Source organism: Mirounga leonina, unplaced genomic scaffold, assembly GCF_011800145.1.
Source record: "Mirounga leonina isolate KUSES-001 unplaced genomic scaffold, KU_Mleo_1.0 Mir_53, whole genome shotgun sequence".
In the NCBI taxonomy this organism is placed as follows: domain Eukaryota; kingdom Metazoa; phylum Chordata; class Mammalia; order Carnivora; family Phocidae; genus Mirounga; species Mirounga leonina.
Genome location: NW_023270807.1, coordinates 38,038,879 through 38,058,387, shown reverse-complemented (window position 1 = coordinate 38,058,387; position 19,509 = coordinate 38,038,879). Strand labels below are relative to the sequence as shown.

General features: G+C 35.3%; 1 non-coding gene across 1 annotated transcript; it reads right to left on the bottom strand.

Moving 5' to 3' along the window:
* Positions 1 to 15,676: 15,676 nt before the first annotated feature.
* LOC118001696 lies at positions 15,677 to 15,783 on the bottom strand. The gene has a single exon (XR_004676803.1). It is a non-coding gene; the product is annotated as a U6 spliceosomal RNA (small nuclear RNA).
* Between the last annotated feature and the right edge of the window lie 3,726 nt (positions 15,784 to 19,509).

Genomic DNA, 19,509 nt, shown 5'->3' with positions numbered 1-19,509 from the left:
TTCACAGATCACCATGCCAATTAGGCTTCAGTGCATGGCTCCTTTTTAAACCTGCAGCCCAGTTCACAGATCACCATGCCAATTAGGCTTCAAAGAAAATGAAGAGTTGGTCTAATTTCTCCATTTCTAATGTCTTAACTAATTTTTAGAGATCCATTGATATTAGCAGAACCTAGAAGCACTTGCAGCTCTTATCTCTTCTTCCTTTCTCTCTGTCTCTCTATGGCTTTATAATCTATCTGATTAGCTGATTTTAGACTACGCATTGTGCATTTAACTTTAACAAAAGTAGCACGTGCCTGAAAGAGAAAGCAAATTATTTTCATTAGGGCCAGATAGAATGTGATAACCAAATAAATAAATTTTAATGGAACAACAATAATTTCCTTAATAAAACAAACTCTCCCTAATATTGTCTGTAATGTCAAGATAAGACTTGAAAGACAGTAATTGCTCACGGGTTTCTCTTCCCTTCAACTCTCATGTACTTTATCTTGAATTTATGTATGTAGTCAAGTCTTGGTTGTCTATGACTGGGCTCTAATGAGAAGAATGAAAGATGGGATGCATCCACATGCTCTTGTTTTCTTTTTTCTTTTTTAAATTTTATTTAAAATCAATTAATTAACATATAGTGTATTATTAGTTTCAGAGGTAGAGTTTAGTGATTCATCAGTTGCATATAACACCCAGTGCTCATGACATCACGTGCCCTCCTTAATGCCCATCATCCAGATTCCCTATCCTCCCACCCATCTCCCTCTAGCAACCCTCAGTTTGTTTCCTACAGTTAAGAGTCTCTTATGGTTTGTCTCCCTCTCTGATTTTGTCTTATTTTATTTTTCCGTCCTTTCCCCTATGTTCATCTGTTTTGTTTCTTAAATTCCACTTAGGAGTGAAATCTTATGGTATTTGTCTTTCTCTGACTTATTTCACTTAGCATAATACCCTCTAGTTCCATGCACGTCTTTGCAAATGGCAAGATTTCATTTTCTGATGGCTGCATAATATTCCAGTTTGTGTGTGTGTGTGTGTGTGTATTATTACCACTGATTACCCACTAAGGTAGGTCATGGGCCACTGACAACAAGGAATATCAGTAGGAAGAGGGATAAGGAAATTACAAATGCTTCAGGGTCTATGGATGAATCCTTGCTTGCCATGAGCTGGCTAGAACTACAGGTAGTGAGTAATTGCTCTGATATGCAAGCATGATCTGAATGATTATATCCCAGAGATGCATTAGAAATGATTTCTTTACTGGTTGTGATATTGAACTATTAAATGTATATAATGACATATTTCTACAACTAGTTATACTTTTCAAGATACTTCTGCATAATTTTCTTGTTTGATTTCATAACAATGTGGGGGAGGTCTGTACAGTAGGGGTTATAATTTATTTTTGTCTATGAAGATTCTGAGGATCAGACATGTTAAGTGACATGCTCAAGGCCAATAGTAGGTGATGAAAATGACACTGGGGTCCTGGTCTTCTGATACTGTTGCTACTACTTCTCTCAGCTGCTATTTATTATGTTTTCCTTGTGTCAGGATATGTGCTTTAGAAATGTAATCTCAATGAATTCTTTCAACAGCCCTTTTAGGGAGGTATTATTTCATTTTACAGAATCCAGTGCTCTCTCCAACATTTCGCTTCCAAAGCTAAAAGTTGATAAGGCAACAGTACAAATGTTGTCTTAGATTATCATTGCCTTTTCATGGCTTTTTAAATGCTGAGTTGATAACTCTAACTCCCTTATTCTACTTTGAGATCAATTCAATTTCTTATTTAAAAAAATTACAGCCTTTTTTGTTCATTTCTATTTCCTTCATAATAGCAGGTGTTAAAATTCGCATTGTATACAGCCCTTATTTTGCTCTATATCAGAGGCAGGAAAGGCCCGTAGACAATTTTCTGTACCACAAAATGTCATAGAGATAAATTATAGACCCCATAAGGCACTGGTAACATGCTGTCCTTTCAACAAAGGCAGAAGTTACTGGAGTTAGAGATAGAAAAGAAATATATTGGTTATGAGTCAAAGGATATATTTACAATATAATGGTTCGTAGGTCTCAGTGAAATACTTAAAAGAAAAAAAAGACATGAAAAATTTACTTTCTTCTTTACTTTTATAGTAGGTTGTTAAGTGACAAAATACCTCCCAACAGCACAATGACTATTTTTCTCTACATGGGTGAAGGGCCTATGCATTCAGCTGCAACTCCATAAGAGGCTGATTCATGCAATTTTGAGCCAAACTGCAGCCCCTCCCCAAGCTCCTACCAAAAAATAATAATCCAGAAAATATATTCTCCAAAATATGGGACCTACATTAGACATAATTGCAAGAACACTTAGATTCTGAGTTATAGTAACAGATAAAACTGAATTTGCTCTTTGATACCAAGCAAGTAACCTGGATTCTTAAAATTCCAAAACTGTTTTAGGGCTGGGTGTGCTATGATGATTCATTGTGTAGTAATAATGCTTAGAGTTTTCCCTGTTCTTCCTGTGACTGTATGATTTTCATTTTTTGAAATGAATAAAATTGTCCCTATTAATCACAGTCAAGAAACATATGTTTTGAATAAACACCAAATTCTCTAAAATTAGTGAGTTAGTCATTATTTAACTTTCTGATTCTAGAAAACTATATTTTTAGTTAAGTTCAATAAACATTATGCCTTGATCCAGAGGGGTTAAACATGAAAAGATTTATGGAAATTGGATTTTTGGCTGTGAATGGAAGAATAACTAGTATTCAAATATTCTAGAAGTCAACCCTGGTTTAATCTATTAAGAACCTTTAATAACTGAAGTCACATAAATTTAAGAAATTGAAGAAATAATAATCTTTCTTTAAAAAAAAATTTTTTTGAGAGAGGGAGAGGCAGAGGGAGAGGGAGAGAGAATCTCACAACCCTGAGATCATGACCTGAGCTGAAATCAAGAGTCGAATGCTTAACCAACTGAGCCACCCACGTGCCTCAGAAATAATATTTTTTCATAACTGACTTCTATAAGTAGAACAAGAAGAATTCATGTGTTTGTTGAATATTCATCCTCAGCTTGAGGTTTTAGATCCATTCTATCTTTAATTGTGACACGCTCTTCACTGGCAACATTGTTGGAGAAGCTGTAGTCAGGAGACTCTGGTGCATATTAAAGTAAATAGACATATTTTTTTTCTGCCTTACATGGAAAGGAATAATAGCTGGACTCAGTTATATTTTATTGAAAAAAATTTCGTAGAAACTCAAATAATTAAGGACCTCTCTTTTTTTTCTATTTTCTAAGTATTTCCACAGTTGCATTAATCTAACCTCTGCCTTCCCCTGTACTCCAGTTCATATTTTATAAGTCCATTAGCCAAAATATCAACAAACTAAAATAAAGTTCTTCTCTCATCTTCCTTATTTGGAAAATATCATCATCTGATAATTATCCTGAAACAGAAATTAATAAACACTATTTTTTGAACTCTAGATGATCAAGATTACTATGACATAGTCCCCAAATTTAAAGAAACTAAAAAACCCATATATAATATATACGGATGCACCCATATACACTGTAGGAAAAATTATGCTCAGTATCAAAATAGAGGTACAAATAAAGTATAATGGAAATGCAAGAAAAAGATTTATTTGAACTAATGGATATGAGAAAAAGCATTTGAACCGGATATTGAGGAAGGGAGAGGGGTTAGGAGGGAGAGGAACTTAGTAATTGAGATAATAGCTTAATGAAAGCCACACAGTAAAGTGTAGACTGAAGAAATGCCAAGAGTATGGTGTGTGTGTGTGTGTGTGTCCATTGTGTGTCTAGTGGCAAATAGCTGTTAAGAAAACTGAGTCCATGTTGTAGGAGGCTTTGAATTCCAGGTTGAGAAGATAGTATTTTATTTTGTATTTAATGGAAAACCATGTAAGAATTTTGAAAAGGGAATCTATAAACCGTTGTTTTAAGGACAGAACTGGTGAAAGCAAAACACAGGATGAATCAAAAGGGGAGAAATTAGAAACATAAAGACTAACTGCATAGTTGTTACTATAGTTCAGATGAGAGTGATAATGGGAGCTTGGGCTTCAGCAGGAAAGATAAAAATGGAATGCAGACAGAGTTTATGAGAGAAAAAACACAAGAACTCATTTGGTGAGGTTGGAGCCTCAGTCAAGAGGTTGCTGATGGCATTAGCCAATATAGGAAGGTACAGAGAGGGTGATGTGTGGATGCATGTGATGAAGAAGGTATAGTGAGAATAGAAATAAAAAATGGATAACTTCTGCAAATCTTTGGGTACAATGATCTATTTTCAGGGGTATGTTAATCCTTTTGGGAGAGAAACTATTTCTACTGCCATAATTGGCAGCATTAAAAGAAATAGGTTTGGGACTCTGAAAAACAAACTGAGGGTTCTAGAGGGGAGGGGGGTGGGAGGATGGGTTAGCCTGGTGATGGGTATTGAGGGGGGCACGTTCTGCATGGAGCACTGGGTATTATGCACAAACAATGAGTCATGGAACACTACATCTAAAACTAATGATGTAATGTATGGGGATTAACATAAGAATAAAAAAATTAAAAAAAAAGAAATAGGTTTGATTGTGATTCAAAAGACTGTGGTGGTTTTATTTTTGTTTTGCCATTGGTGTTTGAGCTGTTGAGTTTAGATGAAAATCTGGGTAGATGAATGTTATAGTGAATGATATCATAGGAATGTTAGGAGATAGGAGTGTATACATCTCTGGGATTTGATTTTTCTCTGTTCTAGCATACTTAGAAGGCAGATGGTCAGATGGTAGTTGTGAGAAATGAAATGATAAATTATATATATATATGTAAAAATTTAAATAAATAAATTATATATATAACCATATAAGTAATAATAAATTATAAAAATAAATAAATTATACATATAAAGTATAAATATATAAGTAAATATTTAATTATATATACAGATATATAAATAAAAATAAATTTGCTTGGTATCTTTTGAATATTACCACATTAGTGAAATAGGGCATATATCAAAATTTAGAAGTCAAGCCCAAATCAAATTAAAATATCTTCATTAAAATCAACTAAGTAGTTATATTCTAGTAATTATTAATTGAAGGGACTATTCAAATCTGGATTTTTAGATCTTTTCATTTTCCTCCATATTTCAAGTGTCTGTTCATTCAAATATTCCACTGTCTTACCTCAGCCTTCAAATAAACTTAAAAGGAAAAAAAAAAAAACCCAAAGCAGCCCATTTTATTATTTTTTTGTAGATTACTCAATAGGAACAACTGCAGCTTTAGGCTAAGTGAGTTTTTCTTTTTCTTCTTGTGTCTTTGGTTTCTATTAGCACTTGTGGCCCCTAGGTAAGGGCATGGGGACTCACTCCTACCTGAGCACTTAACTAAACATTTTACTCCTCTATCAGTACTTACCATTAGTTTTAATTTTAATGTGAATAGATTAAAATTATTTTCTGACCCCATTAGGACAAATACTCTCTAAGTTCTTTATCTGGGACAACAAATACACATCAAATGTCTAGAGTATTCTGTACCCTTCCCTATTACCACAAATGTTTCAGAATCATCACTCCCTTTGCTTTGACAATAGGTTAATATATTTACAGTTTTAATAAAATCCAGACTGAGAAAGCAGTCAGATCAGTACCAGTCTCCCTTTCCTATGTGGTGAAGGGATTTTTTTTTTTTTTTTTTTTTTTGCAGTGAGAAGAGTATGGGGTGTTTAAGTAGCACAAATACGTTTGCAAATCTAATAGATAAACCTTTCCTTTATTACATAGTCAGGTAGAGGAGGACAGTTCTCACTGGTGCTTTGTGTGGAGGACAATGAGGACTAACCTTTAATAGCTCTGAACTCCTCAACTCCAAGACATAGCAAGACTCATTGCATTCTCTTTCTGGAGATATGTGCTTGGGAAGCCAGCCAGGTATAATTTTCATGACAGATTTCAGGTGGAAGAGCCATTCACTAACCATTTTCCTGACATAACTGCTTACAATTATGTAAGTAAACATGGTAAGTGGGATTTCTGTTTGCCCCCTATATATTTTATTAGCACAACCATTATAACATAATCAAAGTTTCTAATTATATACTCCAAGAACTTCATTAATGTTCAGGACACTTTGGAATTCCAATTCTATTGAATTTGGGAAATCCTTCTAATTCTTTCAGCAGCATTGTTTTGTTTTTGGATTAAATAGGAGTGTATATTTGATTTTTAATTTTTGATTGTAAGTGAAAAAAACAAATCAAAACCTTCAATAGTTTTTGACATGAGCTAAACAGATCCAGAAGTGGGAGTTGGGATAAGAATTAGGGTGCCACTTCCTGCCTGAATTTATAAGTAAGAAGCAATTATCCTGTTGAAAGAGAAAAGATTTTACAGGTAACATCAAAGGATGACATCAGGTTGAAATCTGCAATAACACTGCTAGATAATGAAAGCAGAAGTTTAGTTTTTGGAATGTAAAGAAATGTAGATGTGGATTTCTTCTGGGCATGGTATAACATTTGACATATGAAGACTCCAGTATCTTAAGATCAGTGAATAAAGGATTTGAGCTTGTCAGCATGTCCCCTATCTGGAAGAGGTCATGGAAATGCCAAGTAGAGTTTCTGAAAATGGAGGAGGAATGTTATACAGAATAGAATGAGTATTTTTTTAGCACTGGTTTGGTACAGCAAGAAAAGTGTATAACTTTTGTAAGCACTTGGCAATTCCTATGCTGGGATTGACTAAACAAACTTATGACTGAATAAAAATGAGGCTGTGATAGAAGGAAGAAAAAACCAGAACTGACCCCAGACTAATTATTTACAAAGAGCAAAAATTCAGTCCTTTCTGGGATTTTTAAATATCTCTTTTCCTATGATTAAGAGACAGAACACACATTGGCTTTTTTAAGTTGGCAACTAAAATTTGGCAACTAAATCTAAAGCTGGCAACTTAAAACATATGTACAAATCTTTGACAATCAATCAAATATTAATGATGTATATAATACATGCCATATTTGGAATAAATCATTAAAAAATTTAAATGCTAAGACTGATGATTAAAATGAGAGGTCATCCATGGAGCACTGGGTGTTATACGCAAACAATGAATCATGGAACACTACATCAAAAACTAATGATGTAATGTATGGTGATTAACATAACATAATAAAATTTAAAAAATAATAAAAAAATAAAATGAGAGATCATTCTGATATTTGAATAAAATGATTATAATATCAAAAATTCAAATCAAATTTATAAAGAAAGGTGCCAGTTCCTGTCTATAAACTCATATCTAAAAATGGTGGGGCCAATAATGGAGTGGCATGATATATTCAAAGTACTGAAATACTTTCAGTACTTTGATAAAGGGAAAGGGAAAGGGAAAAATCTGCAGCCAAGAATACCCAATAGCCAGCAAGGCTATTATCTAGAATAGAAAAAGAGATAAAAGAATTTTTCAGACAAACAAAAATTAAAGGAGTTCATGACCACTAAACCAGCCCTACAATAAATATTAAGGGGGACTCTTTGAGTGGAAAGAAGACCATAAGTGACAGTATGAAAAGTAAAAAACACAAAAGCAGTAAAAGTAAGTATTTCCATAAAAATCAGTAATGGGATTCATAAAATAAAAGGATGTAAGATATGAGACCATATGCCTAAAATGTGGGAGGGAGAGGAGTAAAGATTGGGTTTAAACTTAAGTGGCCAACAACTGAATATAGATTGCTATATGCAGAAGATGTTATAAACAAACCTGATGGTCACCACAAACCAAAAACCACCAATAAATATGCAAAGAATAAAGAGAAAGGAATACAAGTATGTCACTAAAGAAAGCCAACAAACCATGAAAGAGAGCAAGAGAAGAAAGAATCAGAGATCTACAGAAACAACCACAAAATAAGTAACAAAATGGCAATAAATATATATCTATCAATAATTACTTTGAATGTAAATGGACTAAATGCTTCAATCAAAAACAGGGTGACAGAGTGAATAAAAAAAAACAAGACCCATTTCTATGCTGCCTACAAGGGACTCATTTCAGACCTAAGGACACATTCACATTGAAAGTGAGGGGATGAAGAAATGTTTATCACAGAAATGGATGCCAAAAGAAAGCCAAAGGTAGCAATACTTATATTGGACAAAATAGACATTTATTTACTTATTTTTAAGCATTTATTTATTTATTTTAGAGAGAGAGCAGGGGGAGGGCCAGAGCAAATGGGAGAGAGAGGCAGAGAAGCAGACTCCCCACTTAGTGTGAACCCTGATGTGGAGCTCGATCCCCAGATCCTGAGATCATTACCTGAGCCGAAACCAAGAGTTGGAGCCTTAACCGACTGAGCCACCCACAGGTCCCCCAAATAGACTTTAAAACAAAGACTGTAAGAAGAGACAAAAAAGGACACAATCCAACAAGAGGTTATAATAATCATAAATATTTATATGCCCAAAGTGGGAGCACCCAAATACATAAAGCAGATAACAACAAACATAAAAGAAATAATCAAAATAGTAATTCAATAATAGTAGGGTCCTTTACCCCTCTTACATTGGTGGATAGATCATCCAAACAGAAAATCAACAAGGAAATGGTGGCTTTGAATGACACTATGGACCAGATGGATTCAGCAGACATATTCAGGACATTCCATTCTAAAACAGCAGAATACACATTCTTTTCAAGTGCACATGGAACATTTTCCTGAATAGATCACATATTAGGCCACAAAACAAGTCTAACAAGTTCAAAAAGATCGAAGTCATACCATGCATCTTTTCTGACCACACTGATATGAAACTAGAAATCACCCACAAGAAAAAGTCTGGAAAGACCACAAAAACATGGAAGTTCAACAACATGCTACTAAACAATGAATGGGTCAACCAAGAAATCCAGGAAGAAATACAAAATTACATGGAAACAAATGAAAATGAAAATACAACAATCCAAAGTCTTTGGGATGCAACAAAGTGGTTCTAAGAGGGAAGTTTATAGCAACACAGACCTACCTTAAGAATCAAGAAAAATCTCACATAAACAACCTAGCCTTACACCTAAAGGACCTAGAAAAAGATGAACAAATAAAACCCAAACCCAAAAAAGGAAGGAAATACTAAAGATGAGAGCAGAAATAAATGATATAGAAACCAAACCAAACCAAACCAAACAACAACAAACCAAAACCAAAACAATAGAACGGATCAATAAAACCAGGAGCTGGTTCTTTGAAAAGATCAATAAAATTGAAAAACTTCTAGCAAGACTCATTACAAAAGAAGAGATGACCCAAATAAACAAAATTACTAATGAAATAGGAGAAATAGCAACCAACACCACACAAATACAAACATTTTTTACAGAATATTATGAAAACCTATATGCCAGCAAATTGGACAACTTAGAAGAAATGGATAAATTCCTAGAAACATGTAGCCTACCAAAACACAATCAGGAAGAAATAGAAAATTTGAACAGACCAATTTCTAGCAATGAAATTGAATCAATAATCAAAAAACTCCCCAAAAACAAAAGTCCAGGATTAGACAGCTTCACAGGTGATTTCTACCAAACATTTAAAGAAGAGTTAAAACCCAGTCTTCTCAAACTAGTCCACAAAATACAAGAGGAAAGAAAACTTCCAAATTCATTCTATGAGACCAGTATTACCCTGATACCAAAACCAGGTAAAGACACCACAATAATAGAGAATTACAGGCCAATATCTCTCATGAATATAGATGCAAAAATCCACAACAAAATATTAGGAAACCAAATCCAATAATACATAAAAAATCATACACCACAATCAAGTAGGATTTATTGCTGGGTTTCTAGGGTGGTTCAATATTTGCAAATCAATCAACATGATACATCATATTAATAAAAGCCATATGATCATTTCAATAGATGTAGAAAATGCATTTGACAAAGTACAACAACCACTCATGATAAAAACACTCAACAAAGTAGGTCTAGAGGGACTATACCTCAACATAACAAAGTCCCTATATGAAAAACCCCCAGCCAACATCATACCCAATGGTGATAAACAGAATTTTTCCCCTACGGTCAGGAACAAGACAAGGATGTCCCCTCTCAAGACTTTTATTCTGCATAGTACTGGAAGTCCTAGCCACAGATATCAGACAAGAAAAAGGAATAAAAGGCATCCAAATTGGTAAGGATGAAGCAAAACTTTCACTATTTGCAGATGACATGATACTATATATAGAAAACTCTAAAGACTGCACCCTAAAAACTACTAGAACTGATAAATGAATTCAGTAAGGTTGCAGGATACAAAAATCAATGTACAAAAATCTGTTGCATTCCTATACACTGACAATGAAACAGCAGAAAGTGAAATTAAGAAAGCAATCCCATTTACAATTGCACCAAAACCAGTAAAACACCTAGGAATAAACTTAACCAAGGAGGTGAAAGACCTGTACTCTGAAAACTATAAAACACTGATGAAAGAAACTCAAACCTACAAAGAGAAATGGAAAGACATGCCCTGCTCATGGATTGTTAAAATGTCTATATTATCCAAAGCAGTCTACAGATTTAGTGCAATCCCTATCAAAATACCAATGGCATTTTTCACAGAACCAGAACAAATAATCCTAAAATTTTGTGGATCTACAGAAGACCTTAAATAGCCAAAGCAATCTTGAAAAAGAAAAACAAAGCTGGAGGTATCACAATTCCAGATTTCAAGTTATATTGCAAAGCAGTAGTAATTAAACAGTGTGGTACTGGGATAAAAAGAGACACATAGATCAATGGAATAGAACAAAAACCCAGAAATAAACCCATAATTATATGGTTAATTTATCTTCAGCAAAGGATGAATGAATATACAATGAGAAAAGACAGTCTCTTCAACAAATGGTGTGGGAAAACTGGACAGATACATGGAAAAGAATGAAACTGGACCACTCTCTTTCACCATACACAAAAATAAACTAAAAATAGATTAAAGACCTAAATGTGAGACAGGAAACCTTCAAAATCTTTGAAGAGAGCACTGGCAGTAATCTTTGACATTGGCCATAGCAACATTTTTCTAGATATATCTCTTGAGGCAAGAAAAATAAAAGCAAAAATAAACTTTTGGGACTACATCAAAATAAAAATTTTCAGCATAGCAAAGGAAACTATCAAGAAAACTAAAAGGCAACTTACTGAATGAAAGAAGATATTTGCAAATGATGTATCTGATTAAGGATTAGTATCCAAAATATATAGAGAATTTACACAACTCAACATAAAAAACCCCCAGGTAATCCAAGAAAGAATGGGCAGAAGACATGAACAGATATTTCTCTAAAGAAAAATACAGATGGCCAACAAACACATGAAAAGATGCTCAGCATCAGTCATCATCAGGGAAATGCAAATCAAAACTACAATGAGATATCACCTCATGCCTATCTGAATGGCTAAAATAAAAAAAAAACATAAGAAACCGCAAGTGTTAGTGAGGATGTGAAGAAAAAGAAACCCCTGTGCACTGTTGGTGGGAATGAAAACTGTTGCAGCCACTTTGGAAGACAGTATGGAGGGTCCTCAAAAAATTAAAAATAGAACTACCCTATGATCCAGTAATTGCACCACTGAGTATTTATCCCCAAAATACAAAAATACTAATTCAAATGGATACATGCACCCTTATGTTTTTTGCAGCAATATTCAGAATACCCAAACTATGAAGCAGCCTAAATGTCCATCAATAGATGAGTGGATAAAGAAGATGTGATATATATATATATGGTGATATATATATATGGACTATTATTCATCCATAAAAAAGAATGAAATCTTGCCATTTGCAACAACATGGATAGAGCTAGAGAGTATAATATTTAGTGAAATAAGTCAGTCAGAGAAAGACAAATACCATATGATTTCACTCATGTGGAATTTAAGAAACAAAACAGGTGAACATAGGGGAAAAAAGAGAGAGAGGCAAACCATAAAACAGAATGCCCACCTTTTTTTTTTGGAGAGAGACAGGGGGAGGAGCAGAGGAAGAAGGAAGGAGAGAGAGAATCTTAAGCAGGCTCCATGACCAGCTCAGAGCTCAATGCAGGGTTCAATCTCATGACCCTGAGGTCATGACCTGAGCTGAAATCAAGAGTCAGATGCTTAAGTGACTGAGCCACTCAGGTGCCCCAAGACTCTTAACTATAGAGAACAAACCAAGGGTTGTTGGAGGGAGTTTGGGTGGGGAATGGGTTAAATGGGTGATAGGTATTAAGGAGGGCCCCTATTGTGATGAGCACTGGGTGTTGTATGTCAGTGATGAATCACTACTAAATTCTACTCCTGAAACCAATATTACACAATATGTTAACTAGAATTTAAATCAAAACTTGAAACAAACAAAAAAGAAACACAATAAATAAGCAAAAGAAAAAAAAGAGAGAAAGGCAAACCAAGAAACGGACTGTTAACTGTAGAGAACAAACTGATGGTTACCAGAGGGGAGGTGGGTGGGTGGATGGGGGAAATATAGGATGGGGATTAAAGAGTACACTTATTATGATAAAATAAATAAAATGACAATAAAGTAAAATAAATTAAAAAGGTGGGGCCAGAGATGGCAGTACCTTTTAAGAAGTGTTTTAAAATTTGTGAATTTGACACAGTGTTGAATAGGCTGATAGTTTGCAAAGACACATGCTGACTCATACAAATGTTCCCCAAGTTACACCCTTACATCTTTTATTCTCATGTTGGTAATTAGCCTGGAGTGTCTCTATGCCATGAATGTTTGAGTTTATGTCACTTCTGTGAGCCTTCCCTGTGGAATCAATTGCTCCTTCTTTAGTATTTCCACTTACACATTCTGGCCTGTATTCTAGTATTAGTATATATACTTGTCTGTCCCTAACGTAGATGTATGTTCCAAGGTAGGAAGTTTTGCCCCAATTTTTATCACTTATTCCTGGCAGCAACTAGTATATGTTGTATACATGATAAACACTAGGTAACTATTAGTTGGAAGAATAAACATAAAGGGACATTACACAATCAACTGGATAAAATCACATTGAAGTCATATGAGGTTTGGATTGGAAGTGATTCTCTTGTCATTCTGCTCATGAAATGATATTTAGTATGCCCGTAGATATAGATGGTGCTATGCTGACTTGCTGAATCTAATTAGCATATCAATTCCGTTTTAATTTTGTGAGGTGCATCCAAGATATATCTTAACCCATAATTGGAATTAAATTCTCATAACATTTTGTTAAGAAGCATGTCAAACTCACATCTCATTTTAAATGAGAGCTTCATGATCTTGCAAGTGGACTTGCTCAGAGCTCTCTGAAATCTTGGTAGAAGCATGGAAGAGGGCATTCCAGTATTGGTGTAGGACAACTCAGAAATGTGAAAGTTTTCATTTTGAACTAATTTCCTGTGTCTTTTGACAGGTAGACATATATAATGCTGAGGTTTTGAGGAACCCAAATGTAAGAATAATCTGAAAAGGAAAAAGTAATTTAATTTAGATTTTTTCCACCTAAATACTCCTCCATTTATCAACATTAGTGTATCCTCTGTCATCTCTATTTACTGATAGTAGAGTTCCAGAAGATAGAATATAAATTATTTCCGTAAATCCATTGACTTTTACCTTCACTGAACTTCAGCTCTCTGATGACATAAAGCCATCTATTCTCAGTGATGCCTCTCCATCAGCAAAACCATACATCATCTGAAATTATACCTCATCATTCTGAGTTATGCTTCACCATTTGGGGTTATGCTACTTCTACAGTGGTAAACTCTGGAACATAATGATAGCTATAATTCATAAAGTGGATACTATATTGGAGACCCTGACCTAAATACTTTACACGTATTCACTTATGGATTCTCAAAAACAATTCTATTTACCCCAGTCCCACAGTTAGTGAGGCAGAGCTAGGATTTAGCCCCTGAAAGTCTGGCTTCAGGAAATGTATATATTACCTGTCAATGAAATATCCTCATTTGATTTAAATTTCCCTGACTACCACTTCTCCCAGCTCTTTGCTTTTCTTGCTTGTAGCCTTCAGTATGTCATCCAGCAACTTGGTTTCTCTTTCTTTCTAACCCTTTCCCATTCTGTTTCACCCAGCATGGATTCAATGGTCATCCAGTGAAACTGTGCACTTGCTATTACCCAGAAATTTCTGCCCCAGATGTTTTATCCCCTACTCACTGCCCCAAATCTAGGCAACCAGTCAATCACTTCATCAGTTCTCCTTCTTAGGATCCAACACTTGGTCACAAAATTATGTTGAGTAAATGCATTAAAAATTCAAGCTCTCTAGCGCTATCTAAGTTCTTGCTATTGCTTAGTAAACTGTTAATTCAGTCCCTTGACTGTTCTCTATTACCTCCCTTAGAGCAAATACATGCAAATTTTTCCATATTTGTTAAGTCCTCAATACCTATCTCACATATAGCAGATAAACTTAATTCTTATTTTACTGAGAAATTTGTGTATACTTATCTTTTTCAGCCTCACAACTTTTCTATTTAATTTCCCACCTTTTTTTAAGACAGAGGGAGGGAAGGAGAGAATTCCAAGCAGGCTCCACATCCAGTGTGGAGCCCAAAGTGGGGCTTATTCTCACAACCCTGAGATCATGACCTGAGCCAAAATCAAGAGTCGGACGCTCAACCAACTGGGCCACACAGGTGCCCCTTAATATCCCTTTTTATCCCCAGTCTTGGAAGAAGAAAGATTCTTCCATTTTAAGGTTGACTGCTTTACCTGTACTTTTGGTCTGTTCCCACATAGGCTCTTCTAGGAAGTTGTTCATCAATTATGCTCTCCTGATTTTCCATCTTCCAACTGTCTGTTCTTACTAATTTTTCCCTCTCAGCAAATTAACTCTTTTGAGTAATCTTTACTCTAGAAACAAAGCAGAGTAGAACACTTCTATACTTTGATCTTCTACATTTTAATTTACCTGTCTCATCTCCAGCCCTTATTTCTCTAACAATTTCTTGAAAGAGTAGTTTAACTTCATTGCCTTTTCTTAATATCATTCCTATGGATACTATGCCATGAAGCCTAGGATAATCAGCCTAAGGCATTCACTTCATATCCTCTTTTCTCATCTTGATCCCTGTTTAGTCTTCTAAAAGTGGGAGTCTTGGTCCTTGGTCGTAGAAATCTCTAACTCATCCTATTGCCCCAGATGCATGGGAGCAGAGAAACTAGAAAATAAGAACATTAAGCAATCCTAAAGAAAAGACCATGAGAGGAATCTCAAATGTAGGCTGTTCACAAAGAAGAACTTTTAACATCTCTAAAACCTTTCTACTAGCACTGAGGACCATCTCTATCTTGGCCTTGACACTAAGTGATGAAGGAAATGGGGCCTTAAACTCCCTCTTTAGATAGGAGAGTGCCACCGGTTTTAGGGTTGTTCCAAAGCTAACAAGTCCCAGGCAATAATGGATCATTTGCCCAGGAATTCATCTGACTGCCTGATGGCTGACTTGAAATTATACCAGTTTCCAGGGCTTCTACTGGCTAGGCTCATCTATCTGAAAAGTATGGACAAGCAGTCCATCTGAAACTCCAAAGGATATAGGTGTGGGTGAAAAGACTTGTGAAGGCCATACTTCATTATCTTTATTTGTGTGTCATCCTTGTACAGGGGCCGTGCTAATTTTCTATGTATTGTTCCAATTTTAGTGTATGTATTGCTGAAGTGAGCATGTAATTTGTTATCTTTAATTTTATGTGTTTATTAAAGCTCTCATTTTACTCCAGATCCCTTGCCTCTTTTGGGACAACTCTGAGGTGTAACTTATCCTTTGAGTTCTCCTTGCAAACAGGCTATAGCTGGGTTAAATCCTACATGAGGTTAAATTCACCTCATATAACAAACATTAATGCATTACTTTTAGAATTATTTTTAAAAACCCAGGAATTTACCATTTTGGAAAAAAAAAGAATCCTTCCAGATTCTTTCTATACCTGCCTTGATCTTGAGATCTTAGAAGGAATGTAATGGGCTTCATGGCTTATACAATTGGGAACACTGACATAAGACTAAAAGAAAACTGTAAGACGTACCATAGGAGCTGCTTCTACTTAGAGCAGATGAGCTAGCACAGCTCATGGGAAATCATTTCATAATTTCATAAAGTGCAGCTTCCTTCATGGTAAGAGCATTAGCACATCTTTAAATGAATGATGCCAAATCTCTCAAATGTCTATAGCCTTTACCTAAATTTGTGCCTGTTACCCAGCCCATGGATATTCTGTAATAGATCAAGTGGATTGTCATAACATCTATTATAAACTGTGATAAAAATTTCAGTAAGCTGTCAGATGAAATCTGAAGAACTTTATGGCTAAAACTAATAGGTTGACATTTGATGAGTTGATAATCAAGACATCGGCATTCACTCAAAACCTTGGAATCAGTACTTCTCACTAAATAATTTTTCAATAGAAAAAACTAAGTTCTATCATAATTTTTTAAAAATGGGGCCTTTGTAAATAAAAGTACACCAAAACACAGCTTAGACAATTGCCATTCAAACTAAAAATATACCACAACCAAAACTCTTATGCTGTATGTATACTGGTAATTAATTTGATAAACATATTTTTGAACAACTCTTCTATTTTCTTTCTTTCTTTTTTTTTAAAGATTTTATTTATTTATTTGACAGAGAAAGAGATAGTGAGAGCAGGAACACAAGCAGGGGGAGTGGGAGAGGGAGAAGCAGGTTTCCTGCCAAGCAGAGAGCCCGATGTGGGACTCGATCCCAGGACCCTGGGATCATGACCTGAGCCGAAGGCAGATGCTTAAAGACTGAGCCACCCAGGCGCCCAGCTCTTCTATTTTCTAACATGCAAGTCTTATCATCATTTAGTAAAAAACAAAAGCCATTACCTTGACTGAATGCAATCACTTGCCTCACTGCTATATTAAAATATGACTCTGTTCTCAGGATTGCTTTGCAGTTATTAGTATGCAGTAAATGGTTTAAACTGTATAAATTTAATTCTAGAGATAAGAAAGGATCTTGAATTGAGTGTTGCTTTACCATTAATATCACCTTCACTCTGCCCCCAACTTGGTATGTGGCTTCGGACAATTCATTTTATGATTTCAACTTCATTATTTACCTGCAAAATTTCATTTTTCATGAATTTACATTACTTATCTGCAAAATAGAGGGACTGAATTGGGTATTCTCTAAGTTGCCTTCCCCCTGTGAGTATAAAAACAATTATTAAGTAGAATATATTTTTATTATCAGTTTGCAGAAAAGGAATGGGAAACAGGTACACAAAATTTAAAGTGTCCCTTGTGATATCATCACGTGTTCAGTATGGAATAGCTTCTTTTTGAAGTAGGGAGGCTAACGAAAATTGCTTTGGTACAATTTCAAGTGTCAACAATGATTTAAGAGAAGTGGTTTCAGGCATTATTTTCCTTTATTACTGAGCGAAAGTTCTTCAAATGCTTATTGAGATGACCTAAGAATCAGGAGAGAAAACAGTGAATCACTGATGAAGAAGAAATGAATCTTAAAGAGAATCCTAATAAAGCAGCATTTATCATTCTTTCTTCTTCATTTATCTTCTCAGTCTGAATGAACCTTAGCTTCTTCCTTAGTGTGACTGATGTCGCTTTGAGATGGCATTCTTCTCTAACTGAGCATTGTGAATGAAATTCAGGTCCTTATGATGAAACATTGTCAACATTTACAGCTTCCCTTTCCCTCTACTATGCTTTGGTCAATATGTAGATAGTACCTGATGCATGAATTAATATTTTAGTATGGTATGATAGAGCAAATCAGGAATCTCCACTGGTTTGGTCATTCTGTTCTCTTTAGATTATCATTATTCAGTTTAAACATGACAGAGAAAAAAATTGAGGGACATCCTGGATTCTGGTACATTGTTTTCTTGTCTACATTTGTTTGTGCTTTCTTTTTATCTTCTCTTTGGGTTTCCTTTGCAGCCCTTTTGTCACCCCACCAGTTTTCCTGAGCTCTCTAATGTAAAATGGTCTACTAAAGTAATTCATGTTAAGTTTTTTAACACCCTCAATATGTACAATTTTTATTGGTCAAAAATAAATAAATAAAAATTAAGTAAATGAAAGAAAGCAAGAATGGTTGAATAGGAGGCTGAGAGTGGTCAGCTCAATAAAATTACCTGGTCTTACAGTGTTTCTAGGTGAAAAACAATATTTAGACCCAGTACCCCTTGACTGTAGAGGTGGTTCAGTCTCTGGGAGGTAGAACCCTGCAACATTATGAAGTATATACTATAATGATTCCCCCAGTTCTTCCCAAAAGGTTCATACAGTTATTTACTCAGGTGATTATATGGTGAGGAAAGGAGAATATCCAGACATTTCTAGGGCTGTTGAACACAGGAGACCTGAAATGTCACCGTGACTCCCTTTTAAGGGAGGTGACAAAGTAAGGGGGGCTGGGCAATGAATAGGTCCTTAACAATATCTAGTCTACAGTGGGTCCTTTGGGTCTGTGGCCTCACTCTGGTCATTACCCCATACCTGAATGTTTAACTGGGATTGACATATTTGGCAGTTGAAGAAAACCTTACACTGAGTCCACCTGGGTTTGGTGGTGGTCAAGCCATCATATTAAGTAAGGCCAAATGGAAACCTCTGATACTGTCCCCCACCACTTTGTCAAAGTAGAATATTGAAAAAAAATCACAAACTGCTGTATCTAGCCAAGATGCAGCAACAAGGACCAATATTTAAAGAACCAAAAGAACTGAAAGAACTAAAGAGCTAAATGAAATATATGAAACAACAGTTGGCTATCAGGTAAGGAAGGACAGTGGTTCCCAAAAGAAGGGAAACAGATGTGGCAAATGCTACAATCACCCCAGCTTTCTTCCTGGATATGGTTTCCAGGCTGCTGTGCAGAGGTGGAGAACCAGGTGGAGTCCAACTGTCTTTTTGAGTTGATGAGACAAAGATGGAAGTTAAGGGAAGCCCAGGGTAATTAGAATTCTTAGGTGCAAATACTGGAGAGTGGAGAGCATTGCAGAGAAGAGAGCTCTAGTGATTCACAGATAGCATCCAACAAGTCTTCAGCATGTGAGAAAACTATCTGAGGCTGGGGAAAGAACTACCCAAAAGGAGCAATATACAGAGATCACAAAAAGCTGGGAAGAGATTTTGTTCCCACCAGCCAGACTAGAAAACTTTGTACCTCATGGTGCATAGGGTGGAATATTCAGGAGAACGTTGCCTAAGTAGTGAGGAAAAATTAATCCTAGACTAAATACTGCTCTGCACCCATCTTAAAAAACTTTAAAGGCAAGTCTCAAGAAGATCAAACTCTTTCCAAGTAACTTAATTGCCTTACAGAACAAAGCCCTAGAATTTATCATCTATCTATCTATCTATCTATCTATCTATCTATCTATCTATCTATC